Here is a 22,215-nt window from a genome sequence, read left to right as displayed (position 1 = left end):
TTCACTAGGCTCTCTAAGGAAGACATTGATAAAGGCTGTTATGGACTTTCTCCTACAAACCTTTCCACCTTCAGCTTCAGCGTCACCACATGTTAGGTCAACAAAATCAAAGGATTCATTATATCCACGAACGCAGCTAACTCGATTACTCGGTTGTAAATTCCAAAGCAGAAAAGCAGTCTGCCTCTACCTGCTAGGCCTAAATTTAGCAATCTGGATACCTCTTAAACGTATGCGAGTAGAATATAAGCGTTGAAACATAGAATTATAGAATGTCGTTTGCTTCTTTCCGGCATCAGTATACTCTTTACATTTAACTCTTCTCTTTAATCGCCCTAATTTCTTACTCTATATACTGTCTTGATTACCTTGTGATCAGTGTTGTTTTGGAAATCGATCTTGCGAATACTGACCTCGAGCGGCCATTATTGTTGATGATGGTATAGGAATGTCCGTTTAGACGCTTGGACTGAAAATCAAGTTCTCTGCGCATATCAGTTAGTTCTGAACGTCTATAAAAGTTGCCTTATTTCCAAATCGTATGTGTTATTTTCAACGCACTTGCTGAAAATTGGCAAGCAGTCGCTTGGCACGTCCAATGCTAATTACTGTTGGCGAGTTGAAGGCTCAGTCATATCTTGAAAACTGAAGAAGGAAACTTAGCGAAGCAGCCGTTTATGTTGTCATGACGACTGGTAATGGGGATTAGGCCATTGTGATGGAGGGGTTAATAGGTCAGTAGGGGAAGGGGGAGGGGGTGGGGGAAAGGGGTGGTGCTGATTGACAGAGGAGCTGATTGACTAGTATGGAGCTCAACACGGGAATTAAGGTTTAACCAGAATGGATGTACTGCTTTAGTATTAGTACAGTATCTTGATACCTGAACACCAGGTGGACCAATCATTGAACTCCCTCAAAAACAGATCGAAAATTTCGGGTTAAAATTAGAACTGGTAAAATGCTTACAAGCAGCATTTCACTTAAACATGAAGACGCTAATTCTGAACACCGACAAATAAAAACAAAACAACTTTAAATACAGAATCATATCGTTCCAAGCGCCTTGCATTGGTGTCATCAGGAAACTGTCATTCATGTATTATTATAAAATATACGAATAAAGACTTTTGGTTAAAAAATGTAATAATGAGAAGGGGTCTCTGAAATAAGCACACGCAAAACTGACAAATCACAGGTTACAGTTTCTGTGAACTCTGACTGAGCATAGCTGTCATGCTGTTTTCCTCTTCCAGGATTAATGTGAACTATTGAAGAGAAAAACATCTAAAGAAATAATCAAATAAAGAAAACCTCATAGGCCATATGATCTGGATTAGCCACCAATAATAATAATATTTATTTTATTGCTGTTTTACGTCACGTAATACTCAATAATATTTCACTTAAACAACGGCGGCTACAACGGCTACTTCCACACAAACATTGACTATGGCATATCTTATGTTCCACCGCTACTTCCACACAAACATTAACTATGGCATATGTTATGTTCCACCGCTACTTCCACACAAACATTGACTATGGCATATCTTATGTTCCACCGCTACTTCCACACAAACATTGACTATGGCATATCTTATGTTCCACCGCTACTTCCACACAAACATTGACTATAGCATATCTTATGTTTCACCGCTACTTCCACACAAACATTGACTATAGCATATGTTATGTTCCACCGCTACTTCCACACTAACAGTGACTGATTCGCTCCTTTACGCAACTTTAAAATCAACGGAATTCAACAAGCCCAACGTCTGCTTAAGAAATAATAAAAAAATTGCACCTTAATTAGTCTTATTAACTGATACAAATTCCATCAAGGTCTGCACAGACCGATGTCAGCGATTGCCATCTGTTATTTTTTAACATTAAAGCCATAAGCTAGTCCACACGACACGCGGTTCAGTTCTTAGACCAAAAACCACATCCAAAACGTGCGCTATGAAAAACGCGAGCTGATTTCATCAGAGATATGTTAGAACTCTGAGCACTTAGATCAGTCCGTCCGTCAGGGTGCTCGGACAACCAACGTTATGATAGTGGCTGATGATCGGATGCAGGTGTGAGGCGATTACACGGCAGAATCAGGGGTACCTGTCGCGCTGACCCCAGGGACTTGCTCACACAATTACGGTGTCATCAGGTATAACGGGAAGAGGTCACGATAAGGAGGATTTGCTGTTATAGGTCTGCTGAATCGGTGGAGATTCTGGGTGTATTATGAAGATTTGTTACTCTCAGCCGTCGATGAAGGGTGATTTGAAGATAGAAGGAACAAACAAAAGATTCATGCCGTTTATTGTCATCTGAAAACAGGAACGCATATGGTTCAGAACATGCTCGTGCCTAAGTATTTATTACCTTATTGTCTACTGTCAATGATCGGAGCAATTCTGACATCACCAAACAACATTACTATGATAAAAAAACTATTATCTTCTGAATACTGTGAAGATAGTGAGAATTAGACATCTTGTTAGCAATGCATGTAAAGAATGTGAGTGAGTATGTTGAAACAAGTTGGGTTGTAAAGGCTGTTACGAGTATACACACATACTGACAAAAGGACGCTCTGTTTACATCCCGGGATTTGCTCGGTCTGTTGGACAAAGCGTTAGGCTATTGTAGCAACAGAAGGACATGAGTTAATGAGGTGGCATGTTTGTATCCAGCTCTCTAATTCTGCCCCTGACAGCTTTGTACCATCAGATTTGTCTGGTAACGTCCAAAAGGTGCGGATTTCCCCTCGCTCTTCACTTATTAGTGGTATAGTGAACAATTCCACTCACTTACTCACGGTATAGCGAGTACATGAGTGAGTATGAATATCACATGAGGAAATTTCACAAGAATTATATTCAGACCTGTTACGTCAATATTATATACAGCTACACATTATCAATTTTGGTGCATAATGTCCACTTTAGAATCCAAAAATTGTCTTTAACTGAGTGACAAAACTGGGATTCCAACGGGCACTCTAAGATATATCAACCAATATGAAGATTACATCCGTCAACAATGCTTGTACATTCATCAACCAGTGTGATTTTCACACAACCGTCAAGCAGTGTGATGTTCATACAACCATCAACCAATGTCATGCCCATACAACCATCCACCAATGTGATGTTCATACAACTATCAACCAATGTCATGTCCATACAACCATCAACCAATGTGATGTTCACATAACCATCAACCAATGTGATGTTAATACAACCACCAGCCAATGTGATGTTCATACAACCATTATTAACCAATGTGATGCTTACAACCAGTGCATTGCTTGTGTCACCATTAGCCAATGCGATGCTTGTGTCACCATTAGCCAATGAGATGCTTGTGTCACCATTAGCCAGTGCGATGCCTGTGTCACCATTAGCCAATGCGATGCTTGTGTCACCATTAACCAATATTATGCCTATGTCACTAATAACCAATGCGATTCTTGTGTCACCATTAGCCAATGCGATGCTTGTGTCACCATTAACCAATGTTATGCCTATGTCACTAATAACCAATGCGATTCTTGTGTCACCATTAGCCAGTGCGATGCCTATAAAATACATCAACAGCATAAAACATTTCTCTTGTAGAAGAGATCAAGTCTCAGCGGTATCTCTGCAGTGTACAACATGCTCAAGAGCATTTTGTCCGATCGAACATGAACTCAATTTCCGACATAATGGTTATTTTTTATCTTGCGCAAACACCTCTGTATTTTGTTAAGCTACACATTTTAAAAAATATTTACATTCACAGCAAATATACGGCAAACATAAAATTACGAATTGCTTGTCAGAATTTATCTTGAGATATGTTCAAGGGAACTCAAAGTGGCTACAGGTTCTCGAGAGCCAGTGTATATATAGATGCTAATGAAATGCCAGGTGCGGGGTAGTGGATTACCTTTGCCATAAAGCGCATGCGCGACCTACTTCTCACGCCATACAAATGACATTGACCTTTATCTGGTGCACAATTCTAATAGTGACTCTCGAGCCGCACCAGCCCGATGTGGCTCCTCTACTAAACAGAACTTCCTGGGATTCTGAGAAAAATAATAAACATCTCGCTGCAGGATATTATTTATAATTCTTCTGATCCGCCTGAGCTGAAACAGATAGCCATATGTAAATCTCACCTTAATTATGTTGCAGAAAAAGTTTTCCAGTGTCAGGCTATATGTATATATATATATATATATATATATATATATATATATATATATATATATATATATATATATATATATATATATATATATATATATATATATATATATATATATATATATATATATATGGCATGAGGTATTCAGTTGTGAAGATAACAAAATGGCTTACATTTCACAAAGATTGGCTGTAATCACCGATTTTAATTTATAGCATTTATACCGTATCAGGAAACAGTCGTTGACAATTCATATCCGATGAATTTTATGTTGTATTTTCCCTCCAGCTTGGCGTATATATATATATATATATTTCAATGTTCCCCACTCAAACAATTTCCTGGTTTTAATGATTTCACGATTTATCTACAGGTTTTTGTTCATACCAAATATTTTAACCTCTTATAGTTTTATATTTTCAAAGACATTGAATGGCAAGAAATGTAAATTTATTGAGCACCCCACTTGTTGAATGTTATCCGAATACCCAAAGACAAGATGGATAGAAAAAGAGCTGTTACTGAAAGCATGCAGAGGTCAGTATTACAGCCACAGAAGGAAAGACATGATAAAATGGCGGCTGGTATCAAGAAGAAGAAAGAATTTGAAAGCCACGGACAAGATGCCCTTTTTAGAAACATGATAGGGTGAACCCTGCATCCATGCCGAAAATATGACCTGTGTATTTCAAGTAAATGTCCAAATGTAAGTCTCTCTCCACGTTTTTGGAGAAACAATTTTGGTATGAACGGAAGGTGGATGTAAAAGTTTCTTGAATATAACAAGAGATAGGCAAAATACACTTTATCTGTTAAAGCGGAAGATGAATGTCTAAAAGTTATAGATGTTATAAGGGCTATTGTTAAGATTAAATAAAGCAATCACATTCCACTAAAATGTCTCATGACTTGCAGATTTCAATGAACCTGAGCAGAAACTACCGTTCTGCAATCTGAATGGCGGAGCTAGGGTTCACTCTGTCTGGCACGTCTACAAACAGTGACCTTTGGGAGACGGGGTAGAGTGAATGAGTTGTTTGTGAGATAAAAGGAAAGATTTGGGGAAAGGGTCGAGGTTAAATATGTTTTCTGAGGAAGCTTGGTCTGTATCTGATGTTACAATTGTCCGTGAGAGGATACAGCTGTTGTCAGTCAGCGGACGATAACCCACAGCCCTACGATTTATTTGCTTTACCCGCAGCCACCCGGTTGTAGTGAAAATCAAGGTGGGAATACAACACGGAGGGGAAGATAACTTCATTAAGGTTCCGCGTGTTCTAGAGGATTCTAAATAACCAGTGTTTATAGCTTTTTATGATATGTTTGGACGACTACTGACCATTTGGCTCTAGAAGAATAATTTACTAAGGTAATAATGAACCACCAGTCGACCCGTTGTCAGTCAGATAGTCAGGTTCTGCTTTTGTAGTATTAATGTTAGTCGTAACGTCAGCCAGGTGGAACAAGGTCAAAATATAATACCGTGCTAAAATAGTCCTTGTAAAAAAGAGAATCAGACCTAAGCCGACCCTTGTGATAAGCTTCAGTCATGTGGAAGGTTCTCTAAAAATGATGAATGCTTAGTTCGATGAACTGAAAATAAGCTATTTGTCAATCCATGGACGATTTTAGTTTCAAAGTAATGTTATCTGCAAATGCGAAAATGCTGAGTTCTTTCTTGACACGTGTAAGTTGTTGCCAGTCTGATCATGTTCAGACCTAGGCGCATTCTGGTACGTGAACCAGTAGTGTGCATGTAATCACCATACCAGTAATGTATCTTGCTGATTTATAGGTTGTCGTTAATCATATATATGTATAAACGTTACTGCTCACCAACCAGGTTTACAAAAGTTTGTTGTTAAAATCTGATTGGCTAAAATCCCTGCAGTGGTCTCAGTCGTGTTTTTCATCAGGAAGACATGGTTGAATCGGACGTTGTGCATAACGTACAGAGGACGAATTGTCAGTTCAACACCCTATAGACGAGGAGACATCTACAGAACAGCGTCAAGGTGGATATCTGATTTAACTTACATCTTGTGAAGAGAAGACTTATTGACGTAATTTATGGACTTACACGTCTGGTTCCATTTTTTGGCAGCTTCAAACTGTAAATTGGCTAATTTTGTACAAAATTATCCAATTAAAATAACTCAGGAAAAGAGAGGAGGGTAGATTTAACTGGATCACCGTGCACGGTCTGGTTGTTAAGGGTCATATCGCATCCACATATTCACCACCACTACCAAACTGACACATGGAACACGTGAATCACGGCGGCATATCGCATCCACATATTCATCACCACTACCAAACTGACACATGGAACACGTGAATCACGGCGGCATATCGCATCCTCATATTCACCACCACTACCAAATTGACAGATGGAACACGTGAATCACGGCGGCATATCGCATCCACATATTCACCACCACTACCAAATTGACAGATGGAACACGTGAATTACGGCGGCATATCGCATCCACATATTCACCACCACTACCAAATTGACAGATGGAACACATGAATCACGGCGGCATATCGCATCCACATATTCACCACCACTACCAAATTGACACATGGAACACGTGAATCACGGCGGCATATCGCATCCACATATTCACCACCACCACCAAACTGACATATGTAACACGTGAATCACGGCGGCATATCGCATCCACATATTCACCACCACTACCAAACTGACACATGGAACACGTGAATCACGGCGGCATATCGCATCCACATATTCACCACCACTACCAAATTGACACATGGAACACGTGAATCACGGCGGCATATCGCATCCACATATTCATCACCACTACCAAACTGACACATGGGACACGTGAATCACGGCGGCATATCGCATCCTCATATTCACCACCACTACCAAATTGACAGATGGAACACGTGAATCACGGCGGCATATCGCATCCACATATTCACCACCACTACCAAATTGACACATGGAACACGTGAATCACGGCGGCATATCGCATCCACATATTCACCACCACCACCAAACTGACATATGTAACACGTGAATCACGGCGGCATATCGCATCCACATATTCACCACCACTACCAAACTGACACATGGAACACGTGAATCACGGCGGCATATCGCATCCACATATTCACCACCACTACCAAACTGACACATGGAACATGTGAATCACGGCGGCATATCGCATCCACATATTCACCACCACTACCAAACTGACACATGGAACACGTGAATCACGGCGGCATATCGCATCCACATATTCACCACCACTACCAAACTGACACATGGAACACGTGAATCACGGCGGCATATCGCATCCACATATTCACCACCACTGCCAAGCTGACACATGGAAAACGAGAATCACGGCGGCATATCGCATCCACATATTCACCACCACTACCAAACTGACACATGGAACACGTGAATCACGCCAGCATATCGCATCCACATATTCACCACCACTACCAAACTGACACATGTAACACGTGAATCACGGCGGCATATCGCATCCACATATTCACCACCACTACCAAATTGACACATGTAACACGTGAATCACGCCAGCATATCGCATCCACATATTCACCACCACTACCAAATTGACAGATGGAACACATGAATCACGCCAGCATATCGTATCCACATATTCACCACCACTACCAAATTGACACATGGAACATGTGAATCACGGCGGCATATCGCATCCACATATTCACCACCACTACCAAACTGACACATGTAACACGTGAATCACGACGGCATATCGCATCCACATACTCATCACCACTACCAAATTGACACATGGAACACGTGAATCACGGCGGCATATCGCATCCACATATTCACCACCACTACCAAATTGACACATGGAACACGTGAATCACGCCAGCATATCGCATCCACATATTCACCACCACTGCCAAACTGACACATGTAACACGTGAATCACGACGGCATATCACATCCACATACTCATCACCACTACCAAATTGACACATGGAACACATGAATCACGGCGGCATATCGCATCCACATATTCACCACCACTACCAAATTGACACATGGAACACGTGAATCACGGCGGCATATCGCATCCACATATTCACCACCACTACCAAACTGACACATGTAACACGTGAATCACGACGGCATATCGCATCCACATACTCATCACCACTACCAAATTGACACATGGAACACGTGAATCACGGCGGCATATCGCATCCACATATTCACCACCACTACCAAATTGACACATGTAACACGTGAATCACGCCAGCATATCGCATCCACATATTCACCACCACTACCAAGCTGACACATGGAAAACGAGAATCACGGCTGCATATCGCATCCACATATTCACCACCACTACCAAATTAACACATGGAACATGTGAATCACGACGGCACATCACATCCACATATTCACCACCACTGCCAAGCTGACACATGGAAAACGAGAATCACGGCTGCATATCGCATCCACATATTCACCACCACTACCAAATTAACACATGGAACACGTGAATCACGGCGGCATATCGTATCCACATATTCATCACCACTACCAAATTGACACATGGAACACGTGAATCACGGCGGCATATCGCATCCACATACTCATCACCACTACCAAATTGACACATGGAACACGTGAATCACGGCGGCATTTCGCATCCACATATTCATCACCACTACCAAACTGACACATGGAACATGATTACGTGATTTTAAGCGCGATCAAGCACACCGACAAATAGCTGAGTTTGGCACTAGGTGTATGTATAGAGCTGTGTGTACCTGGATAACTGAACACGGAATGAGGCTTTTCTAATCCCCTGAACATCGCGTGGGAACTGATGAGACAGAAAGAAGCATTTCACGAGGGAACATTTGAATCTGTTAGTCGCTGTGGTAAAGCAGTAGAACGTATATGTGGTACTGCCAGTTTTACATTGTCAAATACGCTGTTAACCGGAAGTTCATTATAACTTGTTTCCCCACAAAGAGGATCATTACAAGATGAGACATTATAGGATCCCAAGTAGATGTAACAGGACACTAGTTTCGGCCAAATGTTTCAATGGCTTCAGCTTTAGAACAGGACACTAGTTTCGGCCAAATGTTTCAATGGCTTCAACTTTAGAACAGGACACTAGTTTCGGCCAAATGTTTCAATGGCTTCAGCTTTAGAACAGGACAATAGTTTCGGTCAAATATTTTGATGGCTTCAGCTTTAGAACAGGACACTATTTCCGGCCAAATGCTTCAATGGCTTCAACTTTAGAACAGGACACTAGTTTCGGTCAAATATTTTAATGACTTCAGCTTTAGAACAGGACGCTAGTTTCGGCCAAATGTTTCAATGGCTTCAGCTTTAGAACAGGACAATAGTTTCGGCCAAATATTTTGATGGCTTCAGCTTTAGAACAGGACACTAGTTTCGGCCAAATGTTTCAATGGCTTCAGCTTTAGAACAGGACACTAGTTTCGGCCAAATGTTTCAATGGCTTCAGCTTTAGAACAGGACAATAGTTTCGGCCAAATACTTTGATGGCTTCAGCTTTAGAACAGGACACTAGTTTCGGCCAAATGTTTCAATGGCTTCAGCTTTAGAACAGGACACTAGTTTCGGCCAAATGTTTCAATGGCTTCAGCTTTAGAAACCTATTATCCAATGGCCTGAATCTATATTGTAGTTCGCGACTGAAAACGTTTGAAAGCTGATGTGTATAACTGCAGCGAAAGCTATTGGGCAGTTAAAGACAAATCTTTGCGTGTCTGGCTATGGCATACCTTGCTGAAGTTAGTTACTTATTGGCTGTTCCTAGGGACCTTCGTGGCTCAGTTGGTCAGCACGCTAGCACAGCGTAATGACCCCAGGAACCTCTCACCAATGTGGTCGCTGTGAGTTCAAGTCCAGCTCATGCTAGTTCCTCTCCGACCGCACGTGGGAAGGTGTGCCAACAACCTGCGGATGGTCGTGGGTTTCCACCGGGCTTTGCCCGGTTTCTTCCCACCATAATGATGGCCGCTCTCGTATAAGTGAAATACACATGAGTACGGCGTAAAACATCAATCAAATAAATAAATGAATATTCGTTATTCCCTGTTTCCAATTTCTCAACTTCATTCTTTCACGATGAACTAGCTTGAAATGCACTCAAAACCCACTCCTCAGACTCATTCGATCACTTATCGATAGATTATTGGGGTCTTCGGGGATGAACAGACCCCCAAACCGCAATCATTTGTATAAAATTATATATGTTTTTAATTGAATTAGAGATTACAGTCAGATTAACTCTCAGGATCTTGTTCTTTGTAAAACAGAATTTTAACATTAGATTAGTGGTCTTCAGGGGCCAACACGCTCCCCAAAATTACTCACTAAGAAGTGCAATACTGGTTAATGTCCCGCCTGCGACAATAAATTTAATGTTCATCTTAGCAACAGGCCCCTAGGTACTAGTATATTATGGGTCTCCTGGGGTGAATAGGCAGGCCTACCCAAACATCACCTGTTGGAGAAAACATTCTTAACTCGTACGTTTTAAGGTGCATTAGCCGTTCTGTGTGGAGGCCTTTTGATCCCCATTAATCTAACTGTAAATGGCTGAATGTGTCAGAGGAGTTGATTTTCAGTGCATTTCATACTAGTTTATTGTGGCTGAATGAAATTAGAAAATCGGTAACAGGAAATGGGCAGCTAACGACAGTTACACCCAATACAGTGATAGATGGCACCATGTCCATGGAGGGAGATAACTTTGCAGGCCTAGTGCCTCTGGTGAGAAGATCACAGTATGTGACAAGTCCCTGGGATTTTATGTGGGCGAGATAACGCAGGATAAAGAGGAAGATGGTGAAATAAACAAACCCAATACACTGTCTTGTATTGTCCCAATACACAGCCTTACTGTTCCATTATGTTCTTTAAATCTGCTTATTCTTTATCCCTGTCAGCAAACACTTAGTCTTGACCTAGGCACGTAAGAGCCGCTTTCTGGGCCTGAACTATGAGGACGATATAAACATCCAGAATGGAGCATTAAGACGGGCATTATCAGTTGCTGGGGCAAACAGTGCTCTGTAAACACACGCATGCGCTGTTTGTTAGTTGGAAGTGTTAAATGGGAGCGTTCAGATCTCGTGATCTCACGTTTCCTGTACCAGATATGAACCGTCCTGGGTGTTTTTTTTTCTTTACACATTTTCCTGACAAAATCAGACAATATATTAGTAAAATACGGTGGCATCCATAACATCTTGAATACTTGCCAAATTCAGGTGCCATATGTTTGGTAACGTCTTGGAAGGTGTGATGTTTATTACATTGTATATGTGCGCAAGGTTAGTTGATGCCTCAGGTTTGATCAATACCATCGTACACTATCTCCGTATGTCACCTTTAAGTGTGTACAGTGGATTTTTGCCCCCCCCCCCCCAAAAAAAAAAAGCGATCGATGCAAATTTATTGGAATTCATTGTTTTTAGTTTAGAATAGCTCAGATAATCCCCTTTCACAAAATATCAGCCTTCAATAGTCCATGCATGTGTTACCGTTCAAAATCGGGAAAATTAAGTTCCCCAAATTTATAAAGCATTTCTAAAGTCTCAAAAAGTAAGTAAACGTCAATAGAAACAGCAATGAAAACTATATCCAGGGCTGTTGTTATTTATTTATTATTCTTATTTATTTATTTGTTTAGATTTTTTCTGACTGAATAAATGCACTCAAGGGCCTGGATTATTTGGTTGATTTCATGAGCTATATTGGTAACGTTGGATGTCAGAGATTTGGAACTGAGTTGCACTTTTATTATCACCACTGGATGAAATTCTTGTGCAAAGAAAAAGCAAAGAAAAACAACACCATAGACCATACAAGACCATTCCACTGACCCTTAATATTATATTTGAGATATTGTCAGCTTAATCTATGATACATAAAGAGTTTAAACCTGTTATGGACGCATTTAGACACGTAATTCGGCCAAAAAGTGTAAATTAGATTAATTCAGGATGGTAAGACGCCCACTGGTAGCCGTCACATGTCCTTTCAGATATCATTTCCTGGGTATACAGTAATACAGACTTATTGTTGTAAGTACCCGACACTGACATGACTTTTATACAATAATCCCCTCCAAGTCACGCCAAGACCGCTGAATCTCTGATGTATAGTTAGCCACAGTTTCCATTTTGATGGCCAACTTCACCCCAGTTACATCACAGTGTCATTACAATGTCAGAATATTACAACATAACTAAGCATGTGAAACAAATGCAGACAACACATTGGAGTTTTAAGCTAGCCACATGTATGCTTTTTCTTAAAAAAGAAAATTGTGCATGTACATTGCGCTGAGAAGCGATGCCTGATAGAAATTCTGGCAGAACAGTTTAACGTTATGTACACCTTTTCTTTGAAATCCGGCCTATCCCTAGTAGTTGCTACTGTGAATCGCGCGTATATCCCTGACAACGGTGAGGTCAGGGGTGAAGGGTGAAAGGTGAAAATGGTGAATGATGTTCAAGATAAGTTGAATGTTGACGTAGGACACAACTCTGGCCTTATCTTAACACATTTCCAGACTGACCAGCTAAAGGGTAACCAGGAATCCGGCCTCAAGTAGGTGACTGATGTGGTGCTGACCAAAGTCATCTACTAACCACAACTTAGAAATCGCTGGAAATCGGCTTTCGTTTAATTTTGTTCATAACTACATCCTGAACCCACACATAAGAAATAATTACAACTAATCTACCGTAAGAGCCCTGGAATTTGCAAGCTGATAAAGAATTTAGAAAAACTGATCATTGCCATTTGAGGGAACCAACCTTAGCCTATAATGGTGATAACTTTTTGGCATTTGGACAAACCGACATTGATATATATTCGTGATACGTGATATTTAAATGTAAACAAACCAAGAAACCAGTTTGGATTACATCTTTTTGATTTCCTTTAATGTTGATATAGAAATTTACCCATTGTTAATGTTATGAATATAACCAGTCACAGAAATTCAACAAACTGAGGAGATATCAACTAAGTAGCCCAGATTCGAAGACAGGTGTCTTCTCTTCTGAGACGTCTGCTGGTCATGTAGGCCTGTAACAACAGTTCGATTCTCAAGATTCCTTTAAATCCAGTATTACAACAAGAAGAACGAAGATTAACTGAAATTTTTAACAACCCCAAAAATGACCTTAAGAAATCCGTGATTGGTGACTAAAGTTGTAGTGGGGAGGAAACAACTGGTTTGTCAATTGGAAGACAAGGCTCTAGTTCTAAAGCAGAACAAAAAGCGACCCCCCATACATCGCTCTGACATACCAGCCCATCGGCCTTTCACAACTTGCCGTAGAGAAATCTTGATTAGTTTTGGTATATGGTGTCAGGAAAGCGCCTTACTAAATGCATGCTGACTCTAAGGGCACAGAAATAACCGGGCAAACACAACACCTAAATGTAGGTACTGGAAACAGTAGACTCGTAACTCTGAGAAGTCACGAATCCAACGCAGAAGTCGGCAGTAGAAAGCACACACCAGTTATTTCTATCTACCAAACTTTCGACTTGCTTCAAAAGCTGCCAAACTGCTTACACCCGAATTCTGATAGTGCATAACCCTCTACACGTTAGCCTTGTTCTGTGAGGCTACATTTGCTGGAGAAGAGAAACGTTCCTATTACATTGTCGGGGATATAAGTACTTAAAAAAAAAAAGACTTGTATCTCCGGCCACCAAATGTTAACAGTTCAAGTGATGTAATAGGCTTACAAACAACTGTTATTCCCATAATGACTTCTGGTTCATCTTACAGCTGGGGAGGGTTTAAACAGGCTGTACTGAGAAGCACACATCAGGACAACTCTGTGCTTCTAGATAGAGGACCAGACTCTCACATACACATGCTGGTTGATGTTAACTACATCTCTACTCAGCATCCTTAACACATGATAGTTTTTTCTCTGCATTAACACGTTTATCAGGACAGTGTCTGGAATAAAAGATGAAAACATAAATATGTGACTACATGTGTAGTATGGTTACATTACATTATAATCTATAAAACAACACGAAAATATATCCAGTCTTGGGACAGAGAGCGGAAGACTTTATTATTGATGTTTACCGCCATACTCATCAACAACCAGCAACACAACTTGCTGAGGAAATGGGTTAGTGTCCTGCATATTAAAACTAACCTTGAGTATGATGGCATACACGGTACAAGTATCACTTAGTGGGCGTACATTGGAGATTCATGATCGCCCTTTGATCAGGACGCAAGATACAACTGCGTATCCTGGAAGTGAGCATGTCGAGTCGGATGTTGCTAGTCTCATTTCCTGTCTCTCCTTAGCCCACTGATGGACACTGACCAAAGTGGTCGGAGTTTCGAAAGCTAATGAAGGGTCGAGTCTGTAGAGTTGATCTAACAGTTTACAGATCGGAAGGGGGCATGTGGAGGAGATTCACAAACATTGGGGTGGTCTCTATAATGAAGACGGGGCAGCGGAATGGGATGTCACGATTTGTATCTTGGGTTAGAAGTCTTTGCCGAGATGACTGCCTTGTGTGCACTGTATAGGATGGGGTCGTGACTGTGTATTAAAGATGGATTTGCCAAAATCATCTCACAATCTTCATTCATCCTCAGTGATAAACGTGACTGAAGATGTAAAACAAGGAGCAGAATATCATCTTTAAGACTATGCTAATGACTTGCTTCTCAGCGGTTCTTCCTCAGAAAACATACACCATATGTCTGCAGAAACATAAAACGCCATCTATCGCCCAAAGTGAAAATGAAGGACAATAACTCTAAAGTTTCAACAGCAGGATACCACCAATAAGCAGATGGTCAATTTGGCTCACGGGGCTTTGCTGTGCTGTTTGATCAGCCGGAGAGCAGCAGGTCAGGGACCTAACTAATACAGGGCACTCTGTTTATCTTGACGAGAATCCTTATCTGGTACATGTATAGGCAATATGGTCATAGCTAAGCTGAAAACCCTATACAACAGTGTGTGCAATACCTTATCTGGTACATGTATAGGCAATATGGTCATAGCTAAGCTGAAAACCCTATACAACAGTGTGCAGTACCCTTATCTGGTACATGTATAGGCAATATGGTCATAGCTAAGCTGAAAACCCTATACAACAGTGTGCAGTACCTTATCTGGTACATGTATAGGCAATATGGTCATAGCTAAGCTGAAAACCCTATACAACAGTGTGCAATACCTTATCTGGTACATGTATAGGCAATATGGTCATAGCTAAGCTGAAAACCCTATACAACAGTGCACAATACCTTATCTGGTACATGTATAGGCAATATGGTCATAGCTAAGCTGAAAACCCTATACAACAGTGTGCAATACCTTATCTGGTACATGTATAGGCAATATGATCATAGCTAAGCTGAAACACCCTATACAACAGTGCACAATACCTTATCTGGTACATGTATAGGCAATATGGTCATAGCTAAGCTGAAAACCCTATACAACAGTGTGCAATACCTTATCTGGTACATGTATAGGCAATATGATCATAGCTAAGCTGAAAACCCTATACAACAGTGCACAATACCTTATCTGGTACATGTATAGGCAATATGATCATAGCTAAGCTGAAAACCCTATACAACAGTGCGCAATACCTTATCTGGTACATGTATAGCTAAGCTGAAAACCCTATACAACAGTGCACAATACCTTAGTAGCGGTTAATATAAGACTTTGAGGAGCTGAATCCCTTCGCCACCAAGTTTCGAATTTTCCGACGAGAAACAAACAAGGCAGAGCTATGAAAACCACAAGCAGTTCTCTTTGATTTTTTTTACAGGAAAAGAGTTCCATGTACCATAAATAAATGCCCTTATACTTCAACACAGGTAATATAACATGTAATAAAACAATAACCTGAAAACACTACAATGGGCCCAGGGTTCGAGGAATCTTAGCACACCAGTGTAATACCTGTGTAATGCAAAAGCTACAGCATTCAGAGTACAGCGAGAGCAACGACGACGGTAAGATAGCTGTCAAATGGGTACACGTAGCTAGTGAGCCATGAAGAATGAAGTCTATCGACATTCGATCACTACATTACTTGACTAACTATGATTTCTAAGTCAAAATCAAAGCTAACGGGATGTACATCTGTACTGTCTTGCTTCAGTTCCGTTTCACAGTTGCAATCATAATTTTGTGTATCAACTGGATGTATATACGACCAGACCAAAACAATATTTCATATGAAAAGACCATCGTGAGAATTCGTATATATCCTCCACTAAAGACTAAAGGTAGATCTATTATCCGAAGGCCATTTCATACACTGCTCAGGTATATACATGTAAATCTATTATCCTCAGGCCAATTCTTACACTGCTCAAGTTTCTGTTTCTCATAGCTCTTATTCAAGTTATTTAAAAGGCAAATCGATGGATCGATCATCTGTGATGACCTGTACTGATCAATCTGACACACGAAGCCGGATGATGCGAGACAGTTTTCCAAAGGATCACAGGGTACTATACGCTTACCAGCTCCGGTGTCAATTGTCTGGCCATTCGAGATACTACACACTACTGGTTATCATCGTTAGTTTTAATCAATACATATAATCTGGTTATTAGAATGAATGAATGAATGATTTGGGCTCAACGCCAATTTGAGGGTATTTCACATATGTCCTCACATATGTTATAGGCTACAGTTATAATTCTATGTAATAATCAATAGTTATAAACACTAAGTATAAAGATACAGTCACATAGTTATAAAAATTAATAGTTCTCACACTAGTTAAAACGATCAGTTATAAAGCAGTTACAAATACTAACCCCACTTACAATCATGGAGTATAATCCCCAGGTTTAATCCAGAGATACGGTTCTCATCCAGTCTCTTAATTTAGGTTTACAAGTGCTCGCATGCATACCAGTGCCACCCTATGTACAGAAATCTGATCCTTTATAAACCCCATGAGCTCATCACTGCCCGTCAACAAGAGAAGTGCATTAACAAAGCCTGCTTGAGGGGTTCCGATGGGGCTTTTGTCCACAGATGTCTTTAAAGTAAGGTTAACTTTGAGTTCATGCCCGAATTTCTCCAGAATTCCACTACAACCGCATTAGAGCGATGTTCGCCATGTGCAAAGTCTGCTTAGCTGGATGATGGTATCCATACACGTTGCCATGACAACCCATGTTAGTGGGCCTGATTTTGTAAATTCCTCTATGAGCAATAAGTTTCAGACGACATGGTTGTCATTTAGATCTAACTTTACTTTAGGATCGACCTAAGCTTGTTAGATCTAGCATCAGTTGGCTACACATGGAATATAGTTAGGTTCAATACCTTGTCACAAACAACCTACGTTCATTAGTGACTACTGTGCCTATCTTTTCCATTGAGGAACAAACCAAGTTTGCCAGTTGCCGTTCATCATACAAAAAGACAACCTAACAACCGTGCCAGTTGAAATGTTGAAATGTTCAATGCCAAATCCTAAAGTTCTGACCAATGAGTATCACATGAGCATTGTGATAGGAAGATTGGTCACGTGACTGAGAGAACACTTCATATCTCTCTGACAGATGCAGACTACACAAGAACAGCTATTATAAGAGTCGATGGCAAAAGTTTAACACGAGACCTGTCAGAAGTGGACAAAGATGTTATCGCAGCCATCAGGTTATTACTGTAAAACTAGTGTGTCAGTGTTATTCCATCAAATGCCTTCACTCCAAGTTTCTTAAGTCTTACAAAGCGTATAATTGTCCTGTGAGTAAATATGGACAGAGTCCAGAATCTCTGGCATTCTACTTCATGGTTGTGTCTAATACCGCTTAACCCGGGGTTAGAGGGTAATGTCTCTTTATCTTGTTGAATTAGATCGCCACACTGGGTATTTGAACAGTTGCAATCAAAGCGCAAATGAGATACATATCTGGTTATCGACAGCTTATATACTAGCATGGCACACGGTTTGAATACTGATTTCACTCATTCGCCTGGTGCACACCTTGTGTCTTTCCAACATAACCGAAAATTGTTGGCTGTTTCTCTTTGTATGATTCCGTCCTAAATTTGTACTTGATATACTTTCTTAGTTCTTTGGTGGTTTGTGTTAGACGTCGTTTTGGAATTTACCTCGTGATTATCGACCTGTAACGTCCATACTGGTTGACGGCTGGTATAAGAATGTCTGTTTGAACGCATGAATCAATATGGCAAATTGAAGAGAAATGGACAAATGAACCGTTAGGTAACAAGTCATAATGGTCGAGTATCCGCACCATATTTGTTATCCAGGTTATGTCACAGATATGTAGATAAAGTATAACATAGAAGACGTCACGCCATCTGTCAGGTAACAAGTCATGATGTCACCTCAGCATCTGTAATAGCTCGGCTATGTTACAGATATGTAGGTAAATATAACATAGAAGGCGAGATGTCACGCCATCAGTCAGGTAACAAGTCATGATGTCACCTCACCATCTGTAATAGCTCGGCTATGTTACAGACATGTAGGTAAATATAACATAGAAGGCGAGATGTCACGCCATCAGTCAGGTAACAAGTCATGATGTCACCTCACCATCTGTAATAGCTCGGCTATGTTACAGACAGGTAGGTAAATATAACATAGAATGCAAGATGTCACGCCATCTGTCAGGTAACAAGTCATGATGTCACCTCACCATCTATAATAGCTCGGCTATGTTACAGATATGTGGGTAAGTATAACATAGAAGAAGTGATGTCACACCATCTGTCAGGTAACAAGTCATAATGTCACCTCACCACCTGTGATAGCCATGCAGGTTACGTTACAGAATAATTAACATTCTTACCTAACTGATGACTCCTGTGTACTTTCCTTGGAAGTGTTTCCGGTGAGACTCCCTGTTGATCCTCTGTGTAGATCACAGAGGAATTTTAAGCGATTTGGACCTGGTAGAGCCTAGGACTTTGTACTCCGGCATCTCTACAGCACCATCCCACCGCTTTCACTAGTTTCTACAGCTACGTCGTGTCTACCAGTGACTTCACAACGATTCAAGCCATTTCAAGAACAGAACTTTTACAGGAACTGGATTGTCAGCCTATATCTCAAGTCTTTCAGAAAACTGCAGTGGCGTGTGTTTTGTCCGCAGTTCCAGGTCTCTGTTAACTTTTTAACTCCTGTATCTAGCGATCTTAGCCCTCTCTGCCGCCTCCCTGATGTAGTTTATTGAGGTTACGTGTAGATACCTTAGAAGAGTTGTTTTCCGGTCCAGATGTACGCCTCATCAAGCTCTTAACCTGCTCTAACATGAAACAGGAGCAGCCAGCGCCAGTGAGCGAGTCGGCACCGTAAGACGTCACAGTCCAGCTATTCCTGCAGGCCTAATTAACTGCTCTCTGTATTTACCCCCGGGATGCTACCTCCACATGTGTGCTGGGTGGCGGGGCCTGGGGGAGAGGCTTAGCGCATCTCCCTCTCATCTCTATAGAGCGAACACACGGCCAGTAGGCTACCAGTACAACTCAGAGTTTACAAATTGTGTCTGGATCTAAGCTGAGCTCTCAAGGCATTCATAACCACCAGAGGCCAGGGTCGACTTATCAACTCAAACCGGTTATTGGATATGGTATCAGTCGCGTTAGAATATTGGAAGACTATTTTAAATAGCTTGATTCCTTTGTTTTGAGATGTTGGTAGCTTTTAATTATTCGACCGTTTGACACTGTTGTTTTAATGACTTATGAGTTGTTTGGTTTGTTACTTCAGTTATAATTAGCTCCGATCGAGTTCATCTTTGTTCGGTATAACTGGTAAACGATCCGTTGGTTGGGTTGTCTCTTTGTCTGATGTTTGTTATAACTGGTAAAGGATCCGTTGGCTGGGCTGTCTCTTTGTCTAATGTTTGGTATAACTGGTAAACGATCCGTTGGCTGGGCTGTCTCTTTGTCTGATGTTTGGTATAACTGGTAAACGATCCGTTGGTTGGGCTGTCTCTTTGTCTGATGTTCGGTATAACTGGTAAACGATCCGTTTGTTGGGCTGTCTCTTTGTCTGATGTTTGGTATAACTGGTAAAGGATCCGTTGGTTGGGCTGTCTATCTGCCTGATGTTCGGTATAACTGTTAAACGATTCGTTGGCTGGGCTGTCTCTTTGTCTGATGTTTGGTATAACTGGTAAACGATCCGTTTGTTGGGCTGTTACCATGATTGAATACTTTATTTCCTTTTTAAATGTTATATTTGGTTTACATGATTCTTTTTAGCTGGATTGGTAGCCTGTGGATAGATGATATACCGCAGGCCCGGTATAGTATTTGTAGAGGATATCCTGCCAGTCCACGTATACTCTTTGATAGGTGTCGGCCTTTTACCCCCACATTGGATGATATGTGGGAATTTGCACCACTGTGTGTATACGTAATATATCTACTAAACCTCAGTTTTATCCACTTAATATACAAGGAACTTAATATTGTTTAAAACAGGGCGTGCCATTTTTCGGGAAAATATTCATACCGGAAGTGCAGTATGGTTACCGCCATAGACTCATATTTGCATGAACACAATACCATCATTAAAAAAAATAACACTTTGTGGGTATTGCACAGCTTATATAGTGCTGATAATTGGCTGGGACCGTAGAGTTTGACAGTTAATTAAACCGTTAAAGTGGTGAACCGTCTTGACAATCTACCAACAGCGCCTCATACCGCACATCCTTATAAACGATATGTCCGCTTGGTGGCTGAAAAAGTTCTCCATTCGTAGAGAGCAGTCTCCACGAAGGATAATATCGGCAAAAAAGGATAATGACGTTCTCCATGGAGGATGATGTCGGGTTGGTGGAAGAGAAGGTTTTCAATTGAGGATAATACTGGTTTCAAGGCTGAGAAGGTTTTCCATGAAGGGATTGTCCCTTGAGGCTAATGTCGGCTTAACAGATGAGAAGTTTCTCCACTGAGGTTTATATGGGCTCAGTGGCTGAAAGGATTGTCCCTTGAGGCTAATGTCGGCTTAACAGATGAGAAGTTTCTCCACTGAGGTTTATATGGGCTCAGTGGCTGAAAGGATTGTCCCTTGAGGCTAATGTCGGCTTAACAGATGAGAAGTTTCTCCGTTGAGGTTTATATAGGCTCAGTGGCTGAAGGGATTGTCCCTTGAGGCTAATGTCGGCTTAACAGATGAGAAGTTTCTCCGTTGAGGTTTATATGGGCTCAGTGGCTGAAAGGATTGTCCCTTGAGGCTAATGTCGGCTTAACAGATGAGAAGTTTCTCCGTTGAGGTTTATATGGGCTCAGTGGCTGAAAGGATTGTCCCTTGAGGCTAATGTCGGCTTAACAGATAAGAAGTTTCTCCGTTGAGGTTTATATGGGCTCAGTGGCTGAAAGGATTGTCCCTTGAGGCTAATGTCGGCTTAACAGATAAGAAGTTTCTCCGTTGAGAATAATGTCGGCATAGAAGATGAGAACGTTCTCCATTGAGGATTATGTCGGCTTAGTGGCTAAGAAGGTTCTCCTTTGAGGGCAATGTCGGTTTAGAGGCTGAGGAAGTTCTCCTTTGAGAATAATGTCGGCTTAGTAGATGAGAAGTTTCTCCGTTGAAAATAATGTCCGGTTGGTGACTAATACGGTTTCTCCGTTGAGGATAATGTCGGCTTGGTGACTAAAACGGTTTCTCCGTTGAAGATAATGTCGACTTGGTGACTAAGACGGGTTCTCCGTTGAGGTTAACGCTGGCTAAATGGTTGAAAGGTTTTCCGTTGAGGATTATTATTCTTCAGTTAAGATAACGTCGGCTTAGTGACTGAGAACGTTTTTCACTATTGAGGATAATATAATGTGGAAACTGTATGCATGGGATTGCAACCACTTTGGACCGGTATAGATGATCTAGGATTCTAATCGGGGACTTATGGGGTGAAAGTTTAGAGAGTTTAGCGCAAGACACAC

The 22,215-nt window shown here is 41.0% G+C and overlaps 1 protein-coding gene across 1 annotated transcript in view; it reads right to left on the bottom strand.

Annotated features, from left to right (window-relative positions):
• LOC135468485 (myosin light chain kinase 3-like) overlaps window positions 1-19,427 on the bottom strand; it is a 40,460-nt gene extending 21,033 nt beyond the window's left edge. The window contains exon 1 of the mRNA XM_064746768.1: window positions 19,113-19,427. The gene's annotated coding sequence lies outside the window, so the exon portion shown is untranslated. The remainder of the gene's footprint in view (window positions 1-19,112) is intronic.
• Window positions 19,428-22,215: the final 2,788 nt, after the last annotated feature.

The sequence above is a fragment of the Liolophura sinensis genome, chromosome 6 (assembly GCF_032854445.1).
Source record: "Liolophura sinensis isolate JHLJ2023 chromosome 6, CUHK_Ljap_v2, whole genome shotgun sequence".
In the NCBI taxonomy this organism is placed as follows: Eukaryota; Metazoa; Mollusca; class Polyplacophora; order Chitonida; family Chitonidae; genus Liolophura; species Liolophura sinensis.
The sequence above is the reverse complement of the archived record's forward strand: the minus strand, read 5'-3'. Positions and strand labels throughout refer to the sequence as shown.